Source organism: Oryza sativa, chromosome 3 (assembly GCF_034140825.1).
Source record: "Oryza sativa Japonica Group chromosome 3, ASM3414082v1".
NCBI lineage: Eukaryota > Viridiplantae > Streptophyta > Magnoliopsida > Poales > Poaceae > Oryza > Oryza sativa.
In genome coordinates, this window is record NC_089037.1 from 23,348,792 (window position 1) to 23,373,723 (window position 24,932).

A 24,932-nucleotide genomic window follows, 5' to 3' on the forward strand; every position below is an offset into this window, starting at 1 on the left:
TCACATTGGCAACCCACAGCCGCGTCGGCAGGCCGGATTAAAGAATGGCAGCAGGATCGTGTTAATCCAGTGGAGTGAAAAGGTAAAATAAAAGGACAAACAAATGGTCAGACTCACATCGATCACTTCCCCTTTTTCTCCGCAGCTCCAACAGGGGAAAAGATAAAATCACTTGTCCGTTTCTCGTCTAACCGGATCATATCATCATGTCATTCAAAAGCTGAGATCTACTAGAGCTTGCTCCATCGATAGAATCGTGTCACGCGACAATTAACAATCACTTTGCCGATTTGATTAGTCAAGTCCCTAGCTACATATCCATCGAGGCGACCTAATCTAATGGCTGTCGGTTTTGAAGAGATCCTCCCATAGTTTAAATTACTTAGCACCTATTCCCTCCGTCAAAAAAAAAACTCAACTACTTCAATGAGACATATCCAAATTCATTGTAGTAGATTATGTCTTGTCGAATTATTAGATTATTTTAGACGAAGGGCGTATAGCTAGCTAGTTAGTGGGAAACAAGGAAATTACTGGTAAAGACTCCGAAACTTCTGCCCTAAATCCAATCTCTCTTTCTTTCCCACCTTTTTTCTTTCTTTCAAAAGATCCAAGCTTTTGAAGAAAGTCATCATACACACGACGAAATTAAAAAGAAGTTGTTTTGCATGCATGTACTCTGGACTACCTAGTGCATCTAACACAAAAGACAGATTAGTCATGTAATTGGATTCTTCTTTTGAGCTGAAATCAGGGGGGCCTTTCAAATGTCGGGTTCATGCACACCTGTAGTCCACTTTGAGATAAATAATCAGTACTGCCACGCAAAATTAAATTCAGACAACACACCTGACAAAGTCAAAATTTTGGCGAGTAGAAATTAAATATTGGATATATATATATATATATATATATATATATATATATATATATATATATATATATATATATATATATATATATATATATATATATATATATATATATATATATATATATATATATATATATATATATATATATATATATATATATATATATATATATATATATATATATATATGCACCGCATATAGCTTGTGATCATGAGATTTACACGATGAAAATCGACCGGCTAGAGTTACGTTTATGCTTGTATCACCTATGGTTTCATGGACAGTTACGTCCACATAACAATTCTATAATTCAAATCTGTCCCTTTTACTTCTTTAAAAAGTGCATGCGTATAGGCGAATTAATCATTCTCGCGCATCACTCTCTCACGAGTGCGAGCCGAATTAATAGTGTATATTGCTCACGCATTAAAGGCCTTGACCTAAATTTTCATGCTTGGAAAGGCAATGCTGACCAAACCTGAGCTTGGTACCTGTATGGTACTAAAATAGAGCAATCTTAGATTGTTCCATCCATAATGTCCCTATTACCACTTGTTTTTCTCTCGTTCATGAATCGGTGCCCCCAAGTTCAAACGCCATGAATGTGCCACGTAGGCACCTCGTAAGTTCCTTAAAATATGGGCAAATACTTTTTTTTTCTCGATGAAATTCTAGCTAGTTCTTGGTACCACACGGATGAAGTATCTTTCCCACACATGAATTTTTAAAGTAAGTAGACATATAACAAATAAACCTATGTTTCTATTTGGCAAGGCTATCTTCTCTGGGAGCTGAAGCTACACACACACACACACACACACACATATATATATATATATATATATATATATATATATATATATATATATATATATATATATATATATATATATATATATATATATATATATATATATATATATATATATATATATATATATTCCAATCAAATAGTTTCGGCTCTCCACACCTAAAATGTGAACATGAACGATTTAGAGTGATATGAAGAATGAATTAGATGGATGGAGTGAGGTTAGGGTCACTCCGCTCTTAGAGTTATGTTTAGAAAAGACAAACATGCGATAATCAAATAGGATGACACATATATGTGTAGTTTCATTAAAAAAAAGTTACACTGCTACGCCAGTGATTTTTATTGGCGACTAAAATCGATTTGAATAGGCGGTTGAGGCAACTGCCTCGAATTAAATGTGGAAATTATGTGGTATTTTGACAGGTTCTTTTGAAGAAGGGAGTATAACGATGATATAGATGTAACCGTACACACACTTTTTTGAACTGTGATTGAATAGGACAAATGCGAATATATACACATGTAGTACTCCTGTTTGAGCTAGTGTTCATGTATGGAGGGCACGTAGACCACGTAGGCAACTCCAAATGGAGGGTCCCACCAGAATAGGTGGCCATGACTTGTACACATGGATAAATCAAACTATTAATGATGGAGCGATGGAGGCATATAAATACTACGCTCCAACAACGTTGTTGATTTTTTATCATTCATCTTATTTTAAAAATTTACGTAATTATAATTTATTTTACTGTGAGTTGTTTTATCACTTAAAATACTTTAAACATAATATATATATATATATATATATATATATATATATATATATATATATATATATATATATATATATATATATTATATTTACATAAAAAATTTAATAAGACGAATGGTTAAACATATATTTAAAAGTCAACCGTGTTATTTATTAAAAATGAAGGCAGTAATAATTATCTACAATTTTATCTATATATCTCCAGTGATCTTTAATTTCTTTTTCCAATGACAATAGCTAGTAGTACTAGCTCCGGTCAATGGAAGAAAACATGAAAAGCCAAGCCAGGCGCACGTGTGATGGGGAGACCGACACGACTCGGCCCGATCCGGTTCCTTGAACCAATAATCCATTCTATTACTACATCCACCCCGTCACATCTCTGCTCGGCCTAAGGGGGCATCCGGTCGTTGCCGCGCGTGATTTGTGCTTCTACTGTCACTACCAGTAAATGATTTTTCCATACGAGGACCAATCTTAACTAAATCTGTATTTTCATATACGGTTTCTTAAAAAGTCAGCAAGAAAAATTAATTTTTACAGATAATGCTCTTGACATACCCGTATAAAAAATAAATATATTTTTGTTATACGGATCTCTTAAAGAGCCGTATACAAAAATAAATTTTTACATGAGAGATACATAAAAAGCACGTGGGTCCCCGCCTTTTTTTACCGCATAAATTTTTTTATCCCCTCTCTCTCTCCAGCACACCTTTTTAACTTTCTCTTCTCCTCTCCCAATCCTTATCTCTTCCCCACTCTCACCTCTACTCTCCTAGTCTCCTCTCCCCCTTCACTCCAATCACCTCTCTCCCGATCACCTCTACTCTTCTCCCCTCCCTCTCTCTAACCTTCCTCGACAATGGCGACGGTGGGAACGAGCGGCCAACAGATGGATCCGCTACACCTGCTCTTGGGATCGATGATGGTGTGTAGATCTGCTGCCCCTGCCTCGCGAATGTCGGCAAGAGCGAGCGGTTGGCGGGTAGATCAACTGCCCCAGCCTTTGGTATAGCAACGGCGCGTACGTGCGGATCTGCTGCCCCCGCCTCTGGGAGCGGTGGCGGCGGGCTCAGGCGGTAGGAGCGGGCAGCCACGGCGACCGGCGCACAGATCTATTGCCCCTACTCTCGAGGATGGCGATGATGATAGTGGTAGTGGCTAAAACGACAATGACAGCAGTGACGGTTGCAATGACGACGGCGGTAACAGCTACGGTTTTGGGTGATTTTGTTTTTCGGATTTTTTTCACCGAAACTATTTTCATGTGCGATTAGCATAGGTGACCGCATGCGAAAATTTCATTTCGTATGCAATTGCGCTACCCGTATAGAAAAATGGTGATCTTCATAGACAGCTGGGTGTGGGCTGGTCAGCCGGATGCAAAATTTTGTTTTGTGCTTTTGGCCGTCTGGAAAAAAAATTATAGTGGGTACATGTGGCATTTTGTAGATCGTGCTCCTTTAATTAACGAGAAGACATCTACCCACGTCACAGTAATATTTATAAACAACGGGATGAAAGCTTACGATTCTACCACCAAATCACGCACCTTTTTAAAAGATTGGGCATGAATTATGTCCTAAGTATATGGAGTACTCCCTATTAAAAATTAGAGCAAGTATACAGAAGTATTTTTTTTAAGTCAGCTAACAATATCACTGTTTTGTCTGGTTAATTAATTAGTATGTATTATGGTGATTGTTATTTGACAATGCCCATGCGTATTTCTAAAGGCAAAACAGTATCACTAGTGAGCAAATCCTTATTGGTACCAGTTGGGAACCGGCTATTGGTGTCGGTTACCCAGCCAGAACCAATTTGACGGCTCCAATACCCAAACACATATGTACCGGTACCTATAGAGATTATATGTATCGGTTCTTACCCCAACACCGGTAACTCTAGTTTTCAACGAATGAAAAAAAAATCTTGGCCACCAACGCCGCCGCCACCAACGCCGCTGCCGCTGGTAGGAGAAGGCAGTGGAGAGGAGAGGTCATTGCGGGGAGGAGGCGGATGCATAGGAGAAGGGCTGCCACCGCTGCTGGTGACCACCGTGGTCCTCTCCGCTGTCACTGCCAGATCTGGGTGGCCCTGCGGTCCTCTCCGTTGTCGCCATCGGATCTGGGCGGCCGCTGCGGTCCTCCTCCACCGGGAGAGAGGGGCCGGAGGGGAGGATGGCGGAGGAGTAGGCGACGCTGCAACCACCTCCACCTCCGCCGGGAGAGAGGGGGCTGGAGGGTAGGGTGGAGGAGGAGGAGGAGGCGACGCCAGCCACCATGTTGCAACAAGGAGGCGGATATAGAGGAAGAGGAGTGGAGTATGGAGAGGAGAGAGAGAGATAGAGGAGACCGCCCAGATGGATAAGGACTAGGAGGAGGAGGCCGCCTGGACGAAGTGAGAATGGGTGCTCGGTTCAACTTGGCTCTGGTGCCGGGCACCTATAGCTTATTATAGGTACCGGTTTTTATGCAAATCTGACACACCTATAATATAAGTATAGGTCCTTTTTTTAAAAAAAAAAATCGGCACATATACAATAGGTTCTAGTTTTTATGGTTGGATTTTAGCATGATAACAATAAATAAAAAAATGTGTAAGATAGCTAAATAATATAAACTTACGTAAGTGATATGGTGTATGATAATTTAAATTTAAATAGTATATAGATAATTCAAATGTAAAAGTAAGATAATGGAGTTTTATGAGAAAAAAAGGGAGTGAGATAGTTTGGACCATAGATTAATCATCTAAGTCTAAAAATAATTGATGTGATATGATTTAATGGGAGAAGAGAGAAATAACACTAACTAAGTGAGGATGAACCAAATAGGTATATATATATATATATCATAAATGATGAAGATATATATTGAAATATTATTTAACATTCTTAGATTTTAAAACTCTAAAATTTAATAAATTATAAAATTATAGATAATATAACATGCTTGCATGATGTTTAAATGCAATAATTGTTAGTGGGTGATGATGTTGTTTCTTGTTAATGCATGATAATGTGACATCTTTGTATGTTGAGTTTTAGGATTTAGTAGGTTATAACTTTACAATAAGATAGGATAGGTGCCAGTTTAAAAAAATAAAAACCGACACCTATGAACCGGTACGTATTATATGTTTTGTAGTAGTGTATCTCATAGTACTGCATGCAGCATAGCATCGTCACAAATGGGCCAAGAGCCTATCATAACGGTTCTGTGAACCATCATATTTTTTATGTTTGTGATAATATGAGGTCGTCATTGAATGTTTTTCTGCCATAGGAAAATTTCTATTGGAAAGGAGGGTTGAAATACGTGTACAATGAAACTCCCAATTTAGATGAAAACTTGTGTAAAACAAAAAAAAATCATCTAAATTCACAAAAAGGAAGATCTCGCATATAGATGAAATGATGGTGGACAATAGTGAAAAAAATCTTGTCTGAATTCGACTTCATTATAAACTGATTGCGTTGGGCCATTTGTGGTGTATGGTAGAGACATTAGAAAAATAGGCTTGGGATTAGGGGATGTTTGGCTGCTGAGCATAGTTTGCCTTGTTTTTTGTATGCCAAACTTTTCTTTAACTTTATCCCATACTTCATAAATACAATAAGTTGTGGTACTTGATAAGAAGGCTAAGAGCAAGTATAATAAATAAGTGATGCAAGTGAGCTTCAGAAATTGCTACATTAGATTTGTGTTTAAGTGAAAAAGAGAGAAGAGGGGAGAAAATAAAAGCAGGCTACATATTTGTAGCAAGCTGTAGCACAGGCTCTAGCTCTTAAGATGTTGCGTGCGTATGAGAAGTCGCCTAGGTATTAGTAGTATAGTATACATTTATATGTATATGTATAGGCAGGCTATTAGATTGACTGTAAATAATGTATCAATTTTAGACTATACAATTAAACTTTCTTTAAGGTGTGTGGCTTCAACTTTCTAAACCGCAACTTTGGCAACTTAGCCATAAATCTATGGCAACCCTAGTCATCTTTAGACACAACCAACCAAGACTGTGTTTAGTTCCAAAATTTTTCTTCAAACTTCCAACATTTTCATCACATCAAAACTTTCCTATACACATAAACTTCTAACTTTTCCGTCACACCGTTCCAATTTCAACCAAACTTCCAATTTTAGCGTGAACTAAACACACCCCAAATATCTTGTAGATTTTGAAACCAAGTTAAAAGTTATTGCTAGGGATGGAGCTAGAACAAAATGAAGGAGTTCGCCTCTGCTTGCTTTACTCTGGTTTGGAATGAATTTAGCTTGATACGGGTGTCTAAGTTTGGACTAATGGAGTATATATATGGTGAAAATAGCTGAGTTACTGGGCTCCACCCTAAATATATGGGGCTCCGCCCGTGATTATTGTTGTAGTAGTTGTTTAGAACGGTGTGCTGTGTAGTATGTGTCTGCATGTGCAGTGTCCACTGGTGGAGAAACCCTTTGTAGTCCCGGTTCGTAACCCCCCTTTAGTCCCGGTTTCCAAACCGGGAGTACCAATCCGGGACTAAAGATCGCTATCGTTAGTCCCGGGTGAAATAACCGGGAGTAAAGATCGATCTTTAGTCCCGGTTGGTAACACCAACCAGGACTAAAGATCGAGCTGACCTTTTTTTTTTGCATGCCCCTGTTGCTGCATGGTTTATATATATATATATATATATATATATATATATATATATATATATATATATATATATATATATATATATATATATATATATATATATATATATATATATATATATATATATATATATATATATATATATATATATATATATATATATATATATATATATATATATATATATATATATATATATATATATATATATATATATATATATATATATATATATATAAACCATGCATATATATGTTTCAATACATATATATGCATACATATATATATATGTATATATATATATATATATATATATTATATTATATTATATGTATATACATGCATAATATATATGTATTTATACATATATATGTTATGCAAATGCATATGTATATAGATATATATATGAACAAAATATATTTACATTATAGAAAATGTGTACACATGCATATAGAAACATATGTAGTCATGTATTAATTACAGTCCATTATATGTCCTAGCTAGCTACAATTTCGATGTAGTAGTACTCGCTGCTAGCTCAGAAGCTAAGGACCGGTGAATTGTGTTTCCGTCGTAGTAGAATTCACCCTTGGGATCAAGGATTTCTTCGTTGATGAATCCCATGAGTTGTTCTTGAACCGCCGCGATAAATTCCTTGTGTGTGGTCAGGTTATCCCTCATGCGAATAAACTATATGAATGTATGAAATTGATTAGTAATTAAACAAGAAATCGCTACGTAATGAAATTTTGAATTTATTTGTACGTACATCGAGCTCTCTTGTGGTGATGATTTGATCTGCAAGGCAGTGGCAATACTCGCACACGTAATAGCCGCACAAGTTAGTTCCCTGCTTTTGCTTTGCGCACTACAAATAAATGACAAACAACGAGAGATCTAATTAATATACACTTGTATGTATTTGAATCGGAGAAATATAAATGTAGAGCATGTGTACTCACAGGAAATTTGAACTTCCGCCTAAGTCTTTCTCTCCATTTGCCGCGGACCAAATGACGGAACCGATACCAAGCCCTACATGGAGTTTAAAGCTATGATTCGTAGTAGCAATTAACATAACAAGATTTTCTTAATTAACAAAGGAACTTATGACGGTACCTGTCTATAAGTTCGAAAACCTTGTCAAACGTAGACTCTTTTTTATCCATTGAGTCATATACGTTGACGGTGCAGGCCTCCAGGTCGATGAGTAAAAGCACCCAGTGGAATCTGCAATGTGCGTGGGATGCATTACATATGAAACACTTAGCAAGTTCGTACGGGAATGAAATTTGGTATGTAGGAAGACAGTAAAATTAAACTAACTCTGTGTTGTATGGCAACAGTATGAACGTCTTGTAATGCTGCGCCTTCAGGAGATGGACGAGATTGTCCTCTGTTTCTTGTGGATATTGGTCGAGCATTGCGGCGTTTACTTTCCGAGGGTCGATGAATCCAGTATCGAAAACCCTCCGCCGTCGGGCCCTTTGAATCTCCATTCTACAACGATAAAAGGGAGTATATTATTTTCTATGGTCTACTTATATACAAGGACCTAATTAATTAAAGGAGACGTATAGTAAGAAATCTAACTGAACGATATACTTACAAAATCCAGCAACTCATAATAGAGACGTCGAGGGCGTCCAGCTGGTATAGTTCGTAGATTCCCCTGAAATTGATCCAGAGAATGTCATCTCCTTGCAAGAAGTCCGTGTCCCTGATCCTCGCTCCGATCATCTCTCTACCGGTGGCGCTCATCTCCATGTACAGCTGATGGAACTTGTACATTTGTGTGGGTAGGGACTGCAGCAGCTCAGGCTTGACAAGCGGTTTACCGAGTTCGTACATGTATTTCACTTCCGCCTTTTCGATTGGTGCGACTCCTAGCAATTGATCCGTAGTTAGACCGGTGTCAGTAATAAATTGTTCTATCGTCATTTCTTTACCGGTCACCAACGGCTCGATCTCCAGGTTTGGTTGCTCTCCAAGCTGAGGGACTGGTTTGGACTTTCCAGAAGATGCTTTCTTCAGCGTTCGCTCATAGTCCGATAGCTTGATGGCCTCCTTGACAGATGCAGACATACCCCTGAAGAAGTTCCTGACACTGGGGTATATAGGAATCTTCTTTTCTAGACTTCGAGGCTTGAATTGTCTCTTGACTTCTGATGCAACGTAAGCGTCAAGCTCCTCTTGCGTGCAATCGTATCCCGGGTCCTTGTTCTTGGCGGCGTCAACTTTCGCCTTCTTCGTTGCCCTTGTGTGGGCAGGCGGTGGAGCTGGGGGGGCCCTTGACTTTGAAGGTGCCGGAAGAGGAGCTTGTGGGGGAGTAGGTGTAGGAGCACGAGGAGGAGTCGGTGCAGGATCCTGAGGAGGAGTCGATGCTGGAGCCTGAGGTGGAGACGGTGCTGGCGGAGCATGAGGAGGAGACGGTGCAGGATCCTGAGGAGGAGATGGCGGAGCCGGAGGAGACGGTGCACGAGACGCCGCTTGTCGCCCAGGGAGGATGATGTACCGCCTGCGCCATAGAATAATGGCATGGCATGTGTCTCGTAGATGCGTCTCACCGTCTCCTCCAGGGTAATCCAGCTCGAGGTCCTCGTACATGCCTTCGACCAACTCAACATCGACCTTCGAGTATCCTGCTGGAATCGGCCTGCAGTGGTAAGTACCTGAAGGGTCCGTTGGGATGGCCATGCCCGACGCCACCTTCATGTTGTGAGAGATTATTTATTAGTAATCAACATATATAAGCAGCAACTAGCGGAATGGCTAAATCTTACCTTTATTGATAAGTTCTTGAAAGGAATATGCAGCTCACATGGTGTCCGCTGAGTGATGTCATCAACGGGACAGGTCGATTCGTCCTGTGTTTGCATGGCGTCCATGCTCTGTGATCCTACCTGCCCCGTTGAGGCGCAGCTGCTACGGTTTCCTGACGGGCTCACCATTGCAGGAGGAATGGTCGGCTGGGGATCATGGGACCGATGTGCGGCCATGCGTTCATCAACCTTCCTTGCCACCTCCTCTTGCATGTTGAGTTCGTAGCTCGATACCCGGAACTCTAGGTCTGCAATCTTCGCCTCGGTATCTCTCTTGCTCCTCATCCGACTCCTGTACGTGTGGATGTCCTCCTTGAAACCAATCTTCCAAGGAATCACCCCTTTCCCTCGAGTTCGTCCTGGATGCTCTGGAGTCTGCAGGGCGAGTGTCACCTCGTCCCTATCTCTGTCTGGTCGGAACGTGCCCTGAGAGGAGGCTTCCACTGCATCTGTTAGTCATCGCGCAGCCTCTCGTATCTGATAGCCGAAGACCAGTGAGCCATCAGCTGGGTTGAGCGTTCCACCGTGAGCATAGTACCAGAACTTCGATCGTTCCGGCCAATTAGCTGTTGCCGGTTCGATACCCCATCTTTAGTCCCGGTTGTTCTCAACAACCGGGAGTAAATATCTTTTCCTGCTATTTCGAAATTCTTTTTAAACCCGGTTAGGGTTAAGAACCGGGACTAAAGATTATAGCACTGCATATGATTTTCGCTTACATATGTGTTTATAAAATAGAAGTTAATGCATTAACATTATTTAAAGTACAAAGATTAATGACAATTACTTCGAAAAATTATTTTTGTCTGTAATAAATTAAGTGGATAAATCGTAATAAGCAAATATAATTAATAAAAATTCCAATAATCATATATACTTAGCATATATATGAATGATATTATTATATTGGTAAAAACTCTAATTAAGATATGTATGTACATACTGCATGATTTAAAATTAATAAAAATTGTAATCATCATATGTACTTAGCGTAGGAATTATATTAAATTAAATGCTAAAAACTCTAATTAACATATGTAAATGCCACATGCATGATTTAAACCTTTTAAAAATTCGAATAGTCATATATAAGTAGCATATGAAAGATAGTAAATTAAATTGTGAAAAACTCTAATATATGAATGATAGTTTTAAAAATATATTAAATTTAATACTTTTAAAAATTCTCCAGTCAATTATAATTAGCATATGAATGATAGTAAAGTAAATGTTAAAAACTCTAATTAACATATGAAATTGCCACTTGCGTGATTTAAAACTTTTAAAAATCCTCTAGTCAATTATAATTAGCATATGAATGCTAGTAAATTAAATGTTAAAAACTCTAATTAACATACATATGAAATTGCCACCTGTGTGATTTAAAACTTTTAAAAATTGTAAGTATCACATATAACTAGCATATACATGATTTAAACTTGTTGAAACCTCTAATAATCATACGTAATTAACATATGCCATACATCAATTGATTTATATGGATAATCAATACATCCAAAATAGTTTACATCGTGTACACAATAATTACGGCACGTACTTTCTCCTCACTATTGTTCCCTCCTTGTGATCGTTGCGTGAGTAAGGGGTGTCTTCATTTGATAGGAGGATGCTAGGGTCAATCGTCACCGTGAAAGGGGGTTGCCCATCCAACTGATCGTAATCCTCGTCAGTCTTGTCCTCAACTCCGACGATTTTTCTTTTGCCTGGGAGAACCACTTGACACTTAGGCTCATCAGGCCCTCTGCCCTTCTTTCCTTTGCTAGACATGTCCTTCACGAAAAAGACTTGCGTTACATCATTGGCAAGGACAAAAGGTTCGTCCGAGTATCCAACCTTGTTAAGGTCAACAGTTGTCATCCCACTGTCATCAATCATTACGCCTCCACCAGTCAACCTAACCCATTGGCACCAGAACAGAGGAACCTTGAGAGGACCATAGTCAAGTTCCCATATGTCCTCGATGGCACCGTAATACGTGGCAGTTGTTCCATCGTATCCCATGGCATCGACACGAACAGCGCTGTTTTGGTTCGTGCTCTTCATGTCTTGGGCTCTCGTGTAGAATGTGTACCCATTGATCTCATATCCCTGGAATGTCGCGATCGACCCAGACGGTCCCCTCGCCAGGAAGGCAAGTTGTTGGTTGATCGACTCGTTATCCATGAGATGTTGTCGTAGCCACGCGGGGAAAGTATCAATGTGATGCCGTGTAATCCATGCATCGGACTTACCGATGTTCCTGGCGCGAACTAGAGCCAAGTGCTCCTCGATGTAAGGAGCTACCAATGAAGAGTGTTGCAGAACAGTGAAATGGGCTTTACGGAATAAATTGTTGTCTACCGTCGTTATTGCTTTCCTTCCGAGAGTTCCCTTTCCCCGTAGTCTCCCTTCATGGCGTGATTCAGGTACCCCGATTGGGCGAAGGTCTTCGATAAATTCTACGCAAAATTCGATGACCTCCTCTGTTCCATAACCCTTGGCGATGCATGCCTCTGGACGAGCACGGTTACGAACATACTTCTTCAGAACGCCCATGTACCTCTCGAAAGGAAACATGTTGTGTAGGTACATAGGCCCGAGAATACGGATCTCTTTCACAAGGTGACAAAGCAGATGCGTCATTATATTGAAAAATGAAGGTGGAAATATCAAATCAAAACTGACGAGACATTGCACCACTTCATTCTGAAGGGCTTCTAATCTATCCGGATCGATGACCTTCTGCGAAATTGCGTTCATGAATGCACATAGCTTTTTTATTGTTGCCCGGACATTGTCTGGAAGGATACCCCTTATTACAACTGGTAGCAGTTGTGTCATCAACACGTGACAGTCATGAGACTTTAGGTTTGTGAACTTCTTCTCCTTCGTGCTTATTATTCGCTTGATATTCGTGGAGTATCCGGACGGTACCTTTATGCTCTCCAAGCATTCAAACATACTTTCCTTCTATGCCTTGCTAAGAGTGTAGCTAGCTGGACTCAAGTAATGGCTTCCTTTCTCCTTTGGTTCCGGGTGAAGGTCGCCGCGTTGTTCCATATGCTTCAGATCATTACGTGCTTCCAATGTATCTTTCGACTTTCCGTATACACCTAGGAAGCCAAGAAGGTTTACGCAAAGGTTCTTAGTGAGGTGCATCACGTCGATTGCGTGGCGTACGTCCAAGAATTCCCAATATGGTAACTCCCAAAATATAGAGTTCTTTTTCCACATCGCCGCGTGACTATCTTCGCTCTCTATATGCTGGCTTCCAGGCCCCTTTCCGAACACTACTTTAACATCTTTAACCATAGCAAACACTGTTTTCCCGCTGCGATATTTAGGCTTCGTACGGTGGTCGGCCTTATGTTCGAAGTGCTTGCCTTTCTTCCGTACCGGGTGGTTTGCTGCAAGAAATCGACGATGACCCATGTATACAACCTTCCTACAGTGCTTAAGATACGTATTTTTTGTTTCATCCATACAGTGAGTGCAAGCCTTGTACCCCTTGTTGGACTGTCCGGATAGGTTGCTAAGTGCAGGCCAATCGTTGATGGTTACGAACAGCAGCGCTCGTAGGTTAAACTCCTCCTGTTTGTCCTCGTCCCACACGGGGACACCTTCCTTCTTCCACAACTGTTTAAGATCTTCGACCAGTGGTCTTAGGTACACGTCGATGTCGTTACCAGGTTGCTTGGGGCCTTGAATAATAATCGGCATCATTATGTACTTCCTCTTCATGCATAGCCAGGGGGGAGGTTGTAGATACACATCGTAACGGGCCAAGTGCTATGGCCGCTGCTCATCTCTCCAAAAGGATTCATGCCATCCGTACTCAAACCAAACCGTATGTTTCGTGCGTCCTTTCCAAATTCTTTAAATTTTCTGTCGATGTTTCGCCACTGCGAACCATCGGCGGGGTGTCTCAGCATCCCGTCCTGTTGACGCTCTTCAGCGTGCCATCGCAACATTCTAGCATTCCCCTTGTTCCTGAACAAACGCCTTAGCCGTGGTATTATAGGGAAATACCACATCACCTTAGCAGGAATTCTCTTCTTTGTTAGCTGCCCGTCAACTTCTCCTGGATCGTCCCGTCTAATCTTGTATCGTAGTGCTTTGCAAACAGGGCATGCTTCTAGGTTCTCATACTCCTCACCGCGATATAGGATACAATCGTTCGGACATGCGTGAATCTTATGAACTTCCAGTCCTAACGGGCAGACTATCTTCTTAGCCTCGTACGTTGTCTCGGGCAATTTGTTTCCCCCCGGAAGAATGTTCTTGACGAGTTTCAATAAATCGCCAAATGCCTTGTCACTAACCCCATTTTTTGCCTTCCATTGCAACAACTCCAGAGTGGTATCCAACTTTTTGTGCCCCTGCTCGCAACCTGGGTACAACGAAGTTCTGTGGTCCTCCAACATCTTGTCCAATTTATGGGCCTCCTTTTCACTTTCGCAGTCCTCCCTGGCGTCCTGCAACATCTGACCAAGATCATCCGCAACGTCGTTACCATCAGCAACTATTTCCTCCTCGCCCGTTTGATTTCCTTCAAATCCAACATACTGAGCAAAGTCCGGAATATTGTCGTCTTCCACTTCATCTTCTTCCATTTCAACACCTTGCTCTCCGTGGGATGTCCAACAATTATAGCTTGGCATGAACCCCGACTCAAACAAGTGGAAATGAATAGTCCTGGATGCAGAATACTCCTTCTGATTCTTACACTTATTGCATGGACAACAAATAAAACCCCTTTGCCTGTTAGCTTCGGCCACTCTCAAAAAATAGTGCACGCCGTTAATAAACTCTTTGGACCGCCGGTCAGCGTACATCCATTGCCGATCCATCTACATGAGTCAAAAAAACCGCACACAAATAATTATTCTTACAATAATGACAGTCATACAATAATTATAAGATATCTTTATTCATACAAAAATCATAAAATATTACACCAAATAATTCTTAAAAACTATTTGTAAAGTTTTAAACTAATTTTAATGTGTTTTACTTCTTTTAATTTTCATTTTAGTTTGTTTTCTATTATTTAAGATTAACTTTCACTAGAGTTTTCCTTCTCAACTATTTTATAAAACCTTGTTTAGCAAATGAACTAAATTTCTATATATTCTTTCTTCCCCACACACATTTTCTCTCTCATCAACTTACAACTAAATTTTGGAGACAAAAAAAGTGTGCAAAACATAGGTGCAAATGTAGTATGACAAAAAAAACATTGGAGGATGAAGTTGCAAACCTTTTAGCCACCTCCGATTTGTATGTAATCACCAAAATAAATTCAATAGAAATTTTGGCATGACCTCCCCTCTTTTTTGAAGTAATTTTGAAGCTTGCTCGGGCAGCTGGAGGAGGAAGAAGACATATATATAGGGGTGGGACTTTAGTCCCGGTTGGTAGCACCAACCGGGGCTAAAGATCACCGGGATCATAGACTAAAGTTAAGATCTTTAGTCCCGGTTGGTAGCACCAACCGGGGCTAAAGATCACCGGGATCTTTAGTCCCAGTTAGTATTACCAACCGGGACTAAAGTTACCAACCGGGACTAAAGATCCCGGGGGGGCCTGACAGGTCCTGACAGCATTCGAACCGGGACTAAAGATGATCTTTAGTCCCGGTTGGTAACACAAACCGGGACTAAAGATCAAATATGCCCGTTACCCTTTTGAACCGGGACTAAAGATCATCTTTAGCCCCGGTTTTTATTGCATCCGGGACTATTGTGGAAATCGGCCGACCGACGAAAGATGGTTTCTCCACCAGTGGTCTTTTTTTAATTCATAATAAAATTAAAGAAAGTAATGAGATGTTAGTATGAATCACTGTTAAAAGAAAAAGAAAGGAAATTTAGTTTGTTTTTTTAAGCTCCTGTCCTTTTGAAGGCCGGGCCTTTTTGGGCCCGTCTAAGGTCTATTAATTCCTCATTGTATATATATAGGATACCTAAATACTCCTAGTATATACTACTGAGAATATATTGCAGTCCAGATAAGGCAAGAGCACAACAAATTGCCTTCACCATTCAGTTTTGCCGTCTACACATGTAATATATATCATTATCTAAAAAAAACACACATGTAATATATATCTCCAAAACCCAGTAGTAGTAATCTTGAACGAATCATCATCATCATCATCATCGGTCTGCATCACTGAGGTGTCCCAAAGTCCAACTTTCATCCATCTGCGCGTACGTGTGATGGAGGAATTAACACGAGTATGGTAGTAAGCCCATACGAAAATCTTCCTCCTCTTTGGCAAAAGAAGTCTTGCTAAATTCTCTAATTTTAGGCTCTTGTCAATTTAAGAATCTTAACTTTTTCCGCAGAGGATGAAAAAACGAGTTAAATGCTGGCACTAATCCAAAAACTCTGCACCTAGATCTCCCTCAGTCTCTTCAATGTATTCTGTTCAGATTGCATATATTGGATCAAGATCGACCCACAGGACCCATCAATACTTATAATAGTACATGAAACAAACCAAACCGTGGGTAACAATTCAAGTCCTAAACTTGACATGGTTGCTCGTACTTACTGTTATTTTTTTATTCAATGGTATAAGTAACGTACCTGTCGACAGCAAGGCATCCATAGTAACTTCATCAATCTCAAGATATATCGAACCTATCTTTGAAAGGTCATGGTAATTTCATTCAACTTAAGATATGCCCGTTCTAGCTATCTTTCGAAGTTGTGTATGTATACGTTTATAGGGGTAAGTGTGGGCACGTTGTGAGCGACGGTGTGTTTGTAGTGTGTTTAAAAAAATCAATGAAGTATTTAACTAATTAATTACTACGTGCTTCTTTCTTAACCAGTCCAAAATTAGGCAGTATATATATCAAACGAAACTGATGAATTTTTCTTTTTCCTTCTTTTTTCTTTGCAAAAATTAACTTTGATGTATTGTCATGTTGGACGATGTCCATGATAGGAGCTCTGTTATATATAGGGTTGGCCGGATATGTGATAGTGAATCAACCAGCGTCCCTATCACACGGGGGGAGAGCCCCAATCATGTGATTTTGGTCCTATATATGGAGAGTAGTACGCCAACAGCAATTTGATGATTGGAAGATGAGCTTAATTAATCGCCATCTCTTCCATTAATTCGATGATCGATTGGTATAGTACGTACGTACTCCTCTGAATCCGATAGGTCACTCATCGATCGTTAATTAAAATTAACACGATTTTATTAATTATTTCTTGATGCTTATATATTAGTACTAGCTAGCTGTGTTACGTTGGTGTTTTAAGGATATAGGGCCTGGATTCTCCGATAGGAACGGCACCCCTACCTTGACCATGATATGTACTCCCAAAGGTATAGTCGTGGCGAGGTAAGAGACGACAAACACACAAACACACACACACTGCTCTCTCCCAGGACCCTCAATGATTAGATGAGGCTAGTCTAGTGACAAATTTGCATCCATCTGTCCCTTTTTCTCAACATTGGGGAGCTTGTTCTCTTTCCCTTGTCATCTGATCGTGGAGCAACTTTGTTTTTGTTTTGCCAGTACATGCAGCACTATTTGGTGAGTGGGATGTCCATTTTTCATTTAATTTTCACTGTGCTGCCTAGCTATACTAGCTAGAGTATTTAATTGATTATTCTTTTGTTGTTTTTTTCTCTTCTTCTAGTTAGCCCTAGTGCTTTATTCATGTGCTCAAATTTTGTTGCTAACATCAAGGATGGATTTCTTTTTCCCTCATTTCAAGAAAGCTCACTCCTACCTTTTGACAATGGAAAAGTTCACAAGTCCACAAGCTGCAAATGCACTGCTGCCTTTTGGAGCAAAGATAAATTTATAAAACATTTTTAAAGCTAATTAAATCACACAACCAAGATCCATTTAGACAAGAAGAGAAACGCAAAGAGTAACGCTTAGTATTTCTGTGTTTGTGCAGTTCATGCGTTCCAAAAGGAAAAGAAAAAAGGCTGTTAATTTGATGATAACCAAAGTTCCTGTTAATCTGACCAGTGATTCGTACACACAAAAGGAAAACGTCCGGTCTCTCTCACGCTCTCATCTCATGACGCTACACACATCAATGAGCATTAAGCATGGGGAAAAGGAGAGGTATCAAACCGGGGGGGTGAGGGCCCCAGGAGTAGGAGGAGGAGATGGAGAGAGGCAGAAGAGGACAAGTTAGAGGCCCTCGTGCAACTCTGATTTGATTGATAAGCCCCATGTACTACCTTGACGGCACATCCCAAAAGCCAAAAACAAAAAACCAACACGTACGCACACGACCGAATAGTAAATGGAAGAAAAAAGAAAAGAGAGGGAGAGAAAAAAGTATAGCAACTGGCACTGACATGGCCGCGCACACAGGACCGGCGGAAAAGACGCATGAAAAGCGCAGGATTTCCTGGGAATCTCTCGTTTCTGTCCTTTAGACCCCAAGGTTTGGACCAAAACAGCTCCAACAACAACCGACTCATCAATCTTACCAAACACTTGAGACTACTGGCTTGTAGTAGGATTTAACCATTTAATTAGGTTTGTAAAATTTCTTTGGAATTCATTTCTATGCTCTAGTTTTAAAGAATTTTAAATATGAGCTCCAATCTCAAGTTAATTTTTCCTATAAGAATTCCAAAGCAATATCTCTCTTTCTCTTACTCTGTGCAAGTAATACATACCTCAAAAATCTTATATTTTTCCCATGAGCCATCTAAAAACATGTGTTTGAGCAATCTTGTGATTCTATTTTCCACCAGTAGGATTGATCGTGCCACAACATTCCAATCATGTTTTTTTTCTATTATGGTTTTTTTTTAAATATTACGTTCCAAAATAGCCTTATAGAACTCCTTTAAATCCATATAAATTTTAGAGTATTTCCTTCATTAATAATTAAATCCTTTCAAGACTCTTTTCAAACCTAGGAATTGCATCAGAATTCCATCATTTTAAAGAGTGGTGTGCGGTTTTTTTATTCACATCAAAATTCCATCTGTGTGATTTCAGTGAAAAAAAACATGTTCTGATATATGTGTGGTAGTATATAAAGGGTTAATTTGATACATTCAAGTAGAACATTGCAAATTTGCCAATTTGAAAAAAATGTCATTACCATTCACGGTATCGACTGGGTGCTACTGAAATTTTGTAAAATTAGAACTATATCAATATTGTCACGTTTTCTATATTCTTCCTTATTTTCTTTCTTCTTATTACCATCGAGGGGTCGGCTACGACTACGAGAAGTCTGGTCGACAAGCTCCCCCAATCCATGTTAATATAAAGGAGGTGGTCGGCGAGCATCCATCGCTGCCTTGAACTACCGTGCCTGGAAGGCCTCAGAGCGGTCGAGGATGCGGGTGCAAGAAGCGTTGACAAAGAGGAGGTCGGGGATGATGGGGTCGAAGCCAGGATGGCGAGTAGGCGTAGGTTGACCCTGAGGAACCGGCACGTCGGCTTCCTCCTTGCAGTCGACCCCTCGACTGTGTCACCCGCAAGTTTGTGGGCTAGAGCTCGTGGTAGGGTCAAATGACTATGGCATGACTAGCCTCAACGCCGCCGACAACAATAGCTGGTAGCCGCGAAGACTACGACACGGCGAGGAAGAGGGAGCTCGCGGTGATGGGAAAGGCCCCGACCTATATCTAGCGAAGCCCCGTCCTCTTCGGTATCAGGAGTAGGCAGGGCAGTTGGGAGGAGCTCGGGGCATGTGGCGACAACGCGACGTGCTTGAGCGAGTGGTGGCAGTGCAAGAGTGGGTGGGGGCCATCGGGAGGAGCTCGTCATCGACCCCTCCAAGCCGAGTGCAAAGCTAACGATGCCCTTATCCACAGACACCACCACCGCACCGTTCGAGCGTTGCCACGTCCTCGGATCCAACGCTAGGCTGACACTATGGACCTCGTTGGCCGGCCTCCTCGGAGCTCACTAACGATGAGAAGAAGAAAAGGAAAGAAAAGAAGGAAGATGGAAAACATGATGATGATGGCACGATTTCAATTTTGCAAAATTTCAATGACATTCAGTCGATATCGCGAAAATAGTAATGATATTTTTTAAAAACAAATTGGTACACTTGTAATGGTATGGATCCAATTAATCCTATTATAAATGTACATTATACTTGTTTATGTATTCCAAACAGCTCAGCTTGTTAATAATTATCCTCAGTGCTAGTATATTAGTATATACAAATAAGACATCGATCTCCATCTCCCTGATCTAAGGCTGTGAAAGATGAGGTATAGAGGATAGGATGGATTGATGGGCAACGGATGCATGTGAGGTCGCATGTGGCGCTAATGAGAGGGCACATGGTGGAGCTAGCAGCAGAGCAAGAGAGGGACATTCCCCACTCGTGTGGGTGGTTGGTTGGCGGCTTAAATTACTCTCACTTTTTGCATGACAGAGTTGGGTGAGTGAGTGAATGACACTCCACTATACTACTCCACTCCAGTACCACCAGTCGACGATGCATGTGTGCATGGATTGATGGATATGTAGAGATAGATGCTCTGTCCAGTGTTGTGCATGCGTGCGTGCGTCTGTGTACCTACTCGTTGGAAGTACTCGCGGCCCCCTTCTTTTTATTTTCTGCATGTTTGTTTGTGGCTTTTCATGGATCATATGGATCTCCAAACCGGGCGGGCGCCCCATATATCTCTGCTGCTTCTCCGAAGGTTCCTTGATCGATAATAAAAACAGCTGCTTAACTAATTGCAGGACCATTTTGTTGGTGTCCCGTTTTGCAAAAGAGAAAAAAAAAACCGCTGTTGAATTTCCCTTTTCCCAAATCCACTTCCGAGACAAACAAAATGAACAAGAGGCCGGGGACAAGTGAGTTAAGAGGAATGAATATTGTACACCTATCCAATCTTGGAGGTCGAGAAAGCAGAGACGAGAGGTAAACCGGGAAATGGTAACAGGCGTTGAACACTGTTCCATCGGATCGATCGATGGGCACATGAATGATAGAGTATAGTAGTACTAGTCGTGTGCGCCCATGGGAAGCAGACATACATACGGCCTAACTAGCGCACAGTACGTACGCACTGTATGTGTGTAGGCGGAGCCCCCCCAACTCCCAAGGAAGGCGGCCGATCAGATCGATGAGCAGCTAGCATAGCAAAATGCAGGACGATCCATGCAATTGATGCGTGCCTAGCTGTGAGTCGATCGCCGGCCATAAATACACGCACGCGTGCACGTACATTACATTACACCCATCCATCCACGATGGATCGATCCATGGCCGTCTCCATCGATATATACTCCCTCCGTCTTCTTAAATGTTTAACGTCGTTGATTTTTTTAAATATTTTTAGCCGTTCATTTTATTTAAAAAAAATTAAGTAATTATTAATTATTTTCCTATCATTTGATTAATTGTTAAATATATATAGTTTTATATATTTCATAAAATTTTTTAAATAAATCGAACAGTTAAATATATTTAAAAAAATTAATAGCGTCAAATATTTAAGGTACGGACGGAGTATATATCTGTCGTATACTCGAATCAGTGGTTGGAATGATAAATGAAGAGAGGCGAAGGTTTGGGGCGGGCGCGTATATCATGCATCTATGGGCAATTGGCATCGGCGCCTCTAGTAGGAGTACGTACACTCCTGGAGTAGTACGAGTAGCTAGCAGCAATAAATGCACACGGCAAAGATGATATACAACGTACTGTAGGCATCGGTGTATGCATGGACCGACCTCCCATCCGTGCGTGCGGTAGCCCCCTCGCTCCTCCCCTGCAACTGCAAGCTGCCAACGCGGGCACACAGCCACCGCACGCCCATCTATCGCCATCCCCTCTCCTCTCCTATCCTGCGACCTGCGCGCGCGTGCGGACGTACGTACGTACGCGCGGCCGCTCGCGATCGATCTCTCCTCTCCGCGCGCGCGTCAATTCATTGCTCCCAACCAACCAAGCGCAGGGAGCAACACTGCGCTGCTGACTCCACCGCCCGGCGGCCGCACGCGTGCCTGCAGCCTAGATAGGCTACCGTAGTAGCGCTAGCGCGGGCGTGGGCGCGGCGCAAAAAAGCCGCAGAGCCCGCCCGCCCGCCCCGAAGACGGCAGACGGCGCAGGAGGCAGTAATTGCGATCGTGCGGGCGTGCGGGGGCACTACCCACACACCGCCTACTGCCGTCCTCTTTCTTTACCATTAACGTCCAGCCCATGCAGGCTGTGTTTAGTTTACACTTAGAAGTTTGGTTAAAACTAGTATGATATGATAGGAAAGTTATGCGTGTATGAAATGTTTGATGTGATAGAAAGTTAGAAGTTTAGAAAAAAAACTTTGGAACTAAACAGGGCCGCAGTCCCCTGTCTCAGTTCCTGTTTTCTTACTATCCTCTCCAATGCATTTATTTATTATCTAGAAAATCAGTAATTTATCCTTCGTTCTAATATAAGAGCAGGTGCAATACTGGACGGTATAAGGTCCACGTAGGATTTTTTGATGAGCTAGAGGAGAGACAGCAGCAGCAGCCCAACTGCATGCTCGTCCCGAGGCAGCGGGGCCCACTAGCGCGTCCGCATCGCCAACTCGCCATCCGCTCCGCCCGCGTTCCCCGTTGTCGCCGTCGCGCTACACCGAACGCCGCCTCGTCCACCATCGCCGGCGTCTCCGTCGCTCTCGTCTGCCGTCGTTGAGCTCCACCGGGCCGCCGCCTCGTCCACCATGACCGGCGTCTCCATTGCCCTTGTCTGCCGTCGTCGCCACCCTCATCCACCATGGCCGCCGTCTCCGTCGCCTACGTCGGCCTTGGCAGCGGCCCTCGCCCACCGCGACCGCCTCGGTTGCGGACCTCGTCCACGGCAGCCACTACCGCCGCCACTGTGGTTCTCGTCCAGCCCGACCGCCTGCGTCGTCCTCACCCGCATACGCCGAGCCGTGGCCACCATCCTCGCCTCGTCGCCCGTATCCCTTTCGCCATTGTCGCCAGCGTCCATCTCATCGTCCTCGCCCACATCCGCCGCGCCGCGACCGTTGTCCTCATCCTCGTCCATCCCGCCGTCCCCGCCCACATCCGTCGTGCCCCACCGTCCTCGTCCTCATCCATCCCGCCGTCCTCGCACGCGCCTGTCCCACCACCCTTGTCCACGTCTGCAGCGGCCGCCGTCCCCTTCCACCACAGCCGTCGTGTGCTGGCCTCGCTGGACCCGATGAACACGGTGGCCACCGCGGCTGTGCCGGCGAGCGCCCCACGCCACGCGAGGCCCTTGTTGAGGCTGAGGACCATCTTGCTGACCGTGATGTACTGGTGTTCGTCCTTGGACTTGAGCACGTGAAGGATCCCGTGCATCTCCTCCTCCAGCAAGAAAGAGAGTAGAGGGATGATGGGCCCATAAAAATTAAAAAAATATTTGTGTTGCAGTAAGTATACGATATCTCTATTGTATCAATTGGCTATAATGATTACTCCAGATGAGGTGTCCCTCTATTGCAGCCGATAGTTGGCTCTGTTATTGACCTCGCTCTAAGCTTAAATTTTTCACGCATCCCAAGTATACCAATAAAAAACATAATACTTTATTCTTCTTTTTATATTTTGCCAATGCATTTATCTCCTACTTTCTCAAATTCGGATGCAATGGTTACTCAAAAATGAACTTAAAAAAGAGAGATGAGTCAAAAACGAACTTATTCTGAAACAGATGTAGAATCGAAACAAAAGAGGCTCCTTGGGCAAACCCTAACCACCGCTACAACCCCATCATTCCTCTATCCTCACAGTCGTCCAAGCGAGCCACTGGAGATCTGTACATCCATTAGGAAGGTGGTGGCGGGGCCAAATCACTAGCTAGATCCAAGCCAGCGAGAACAACCTTATGGTGATTTTTTGGTTGTGGATGGCAACATCCTTATCACAACATGCAGTACACTGGTGGAGAAAGCGTTTCTAGTCCCGGTTTGTAACCCCCCTTAGTCTCGGTTTTCAAACCGGGACTAAAGATCGAGCTGACCTTTTTTTTTTGCATGGCCCTGTTGCTGCATATATATATATATATATATATATATGACCAAAATATATATTTACATTAAAGAAAATGTGTACATGCATATAGAAAAATAGACATGTATTAATTACAATCCATTATGATGTCCTAGCTAGCTACGATTTCGACGTAGTAGTAGTTGTTATCTCAGAAGCTAAGGACCTATGAATTGTATTTCCGTCATAGTAGAATTCACCCTTGTGATCAAGGATTTGTTCGTTGATGAATCCCATGAGTTGTTCTTGAACCGCCACGATAAATTCCTTGTGTGTGATCAGGTTATCCCTCATGCGAATAAGCTATATGAATGTATGAAATTAATTAGTAATTAAACAACAAATCGATACGTACGCAATGAAATTTTGAATTTATTTGCACGTACATCGAGCTCTCTTGTGGTGATGATTTGGTCTGCAAGGCAGTGGCAATACTCGCACATGTAGTAGCCGCACAAGTTAGTTCCCTGCTTTTGCTTTGCGCACTATAAATAAATGACAAACGGCGAGAGATCTAATTAATATATACTTGTATGTATTTGAATTGGAGATGAATATAAATGTAGAGCATGTGTACTCATAGGAAATTTGAACTTCCGCCTAAGTCTTTCTCTCCATTTGCCGCGGACCAAATGACGGACCAAATCTTCACCGGTCACCAACGGCTCGATCTCTTGGTTTGGTTGCTCTCTAAGCTGAGGGACTGGTTTGGACTTTCCAAAAGATGCTTTCTTAAGTGTTCGCTCATAGTCCGATAGCTTTATGGCCTCTTTGGCAGGTGCAGACATACCCCTGAAGAAGTTCCTGGTACTCGGGTCTATAGGAATCTTCTTTTCTGGACTTCGAGGCTTCAATTGTCTCCTGACTTCTGATGCCACAAAAGCGTCAAGATCCTCTTGCGTGCAATCGTACCCCGGGTCCTTATTTTTTGCAGCGTCAACTTTCGCCTTCTTTGTTGCCCTTGTGGGGGCAGGCGGTGGAGCTTGGGGGGCC

General features: G+C 42.0%; 1 pseudogene; it reads right to left on the minus strand.

Moving 5' to 3' along the window:
• Window positions 1–11,404: 11,404 nt before the first annotated feature.
• Window positions 11,405–14,768, minus strand: LOC136355858 (uncharacterized; annotated as a pseudogene).
• Window positions 14,769–24,932: the final 10,164 nt, after the last annotated feature.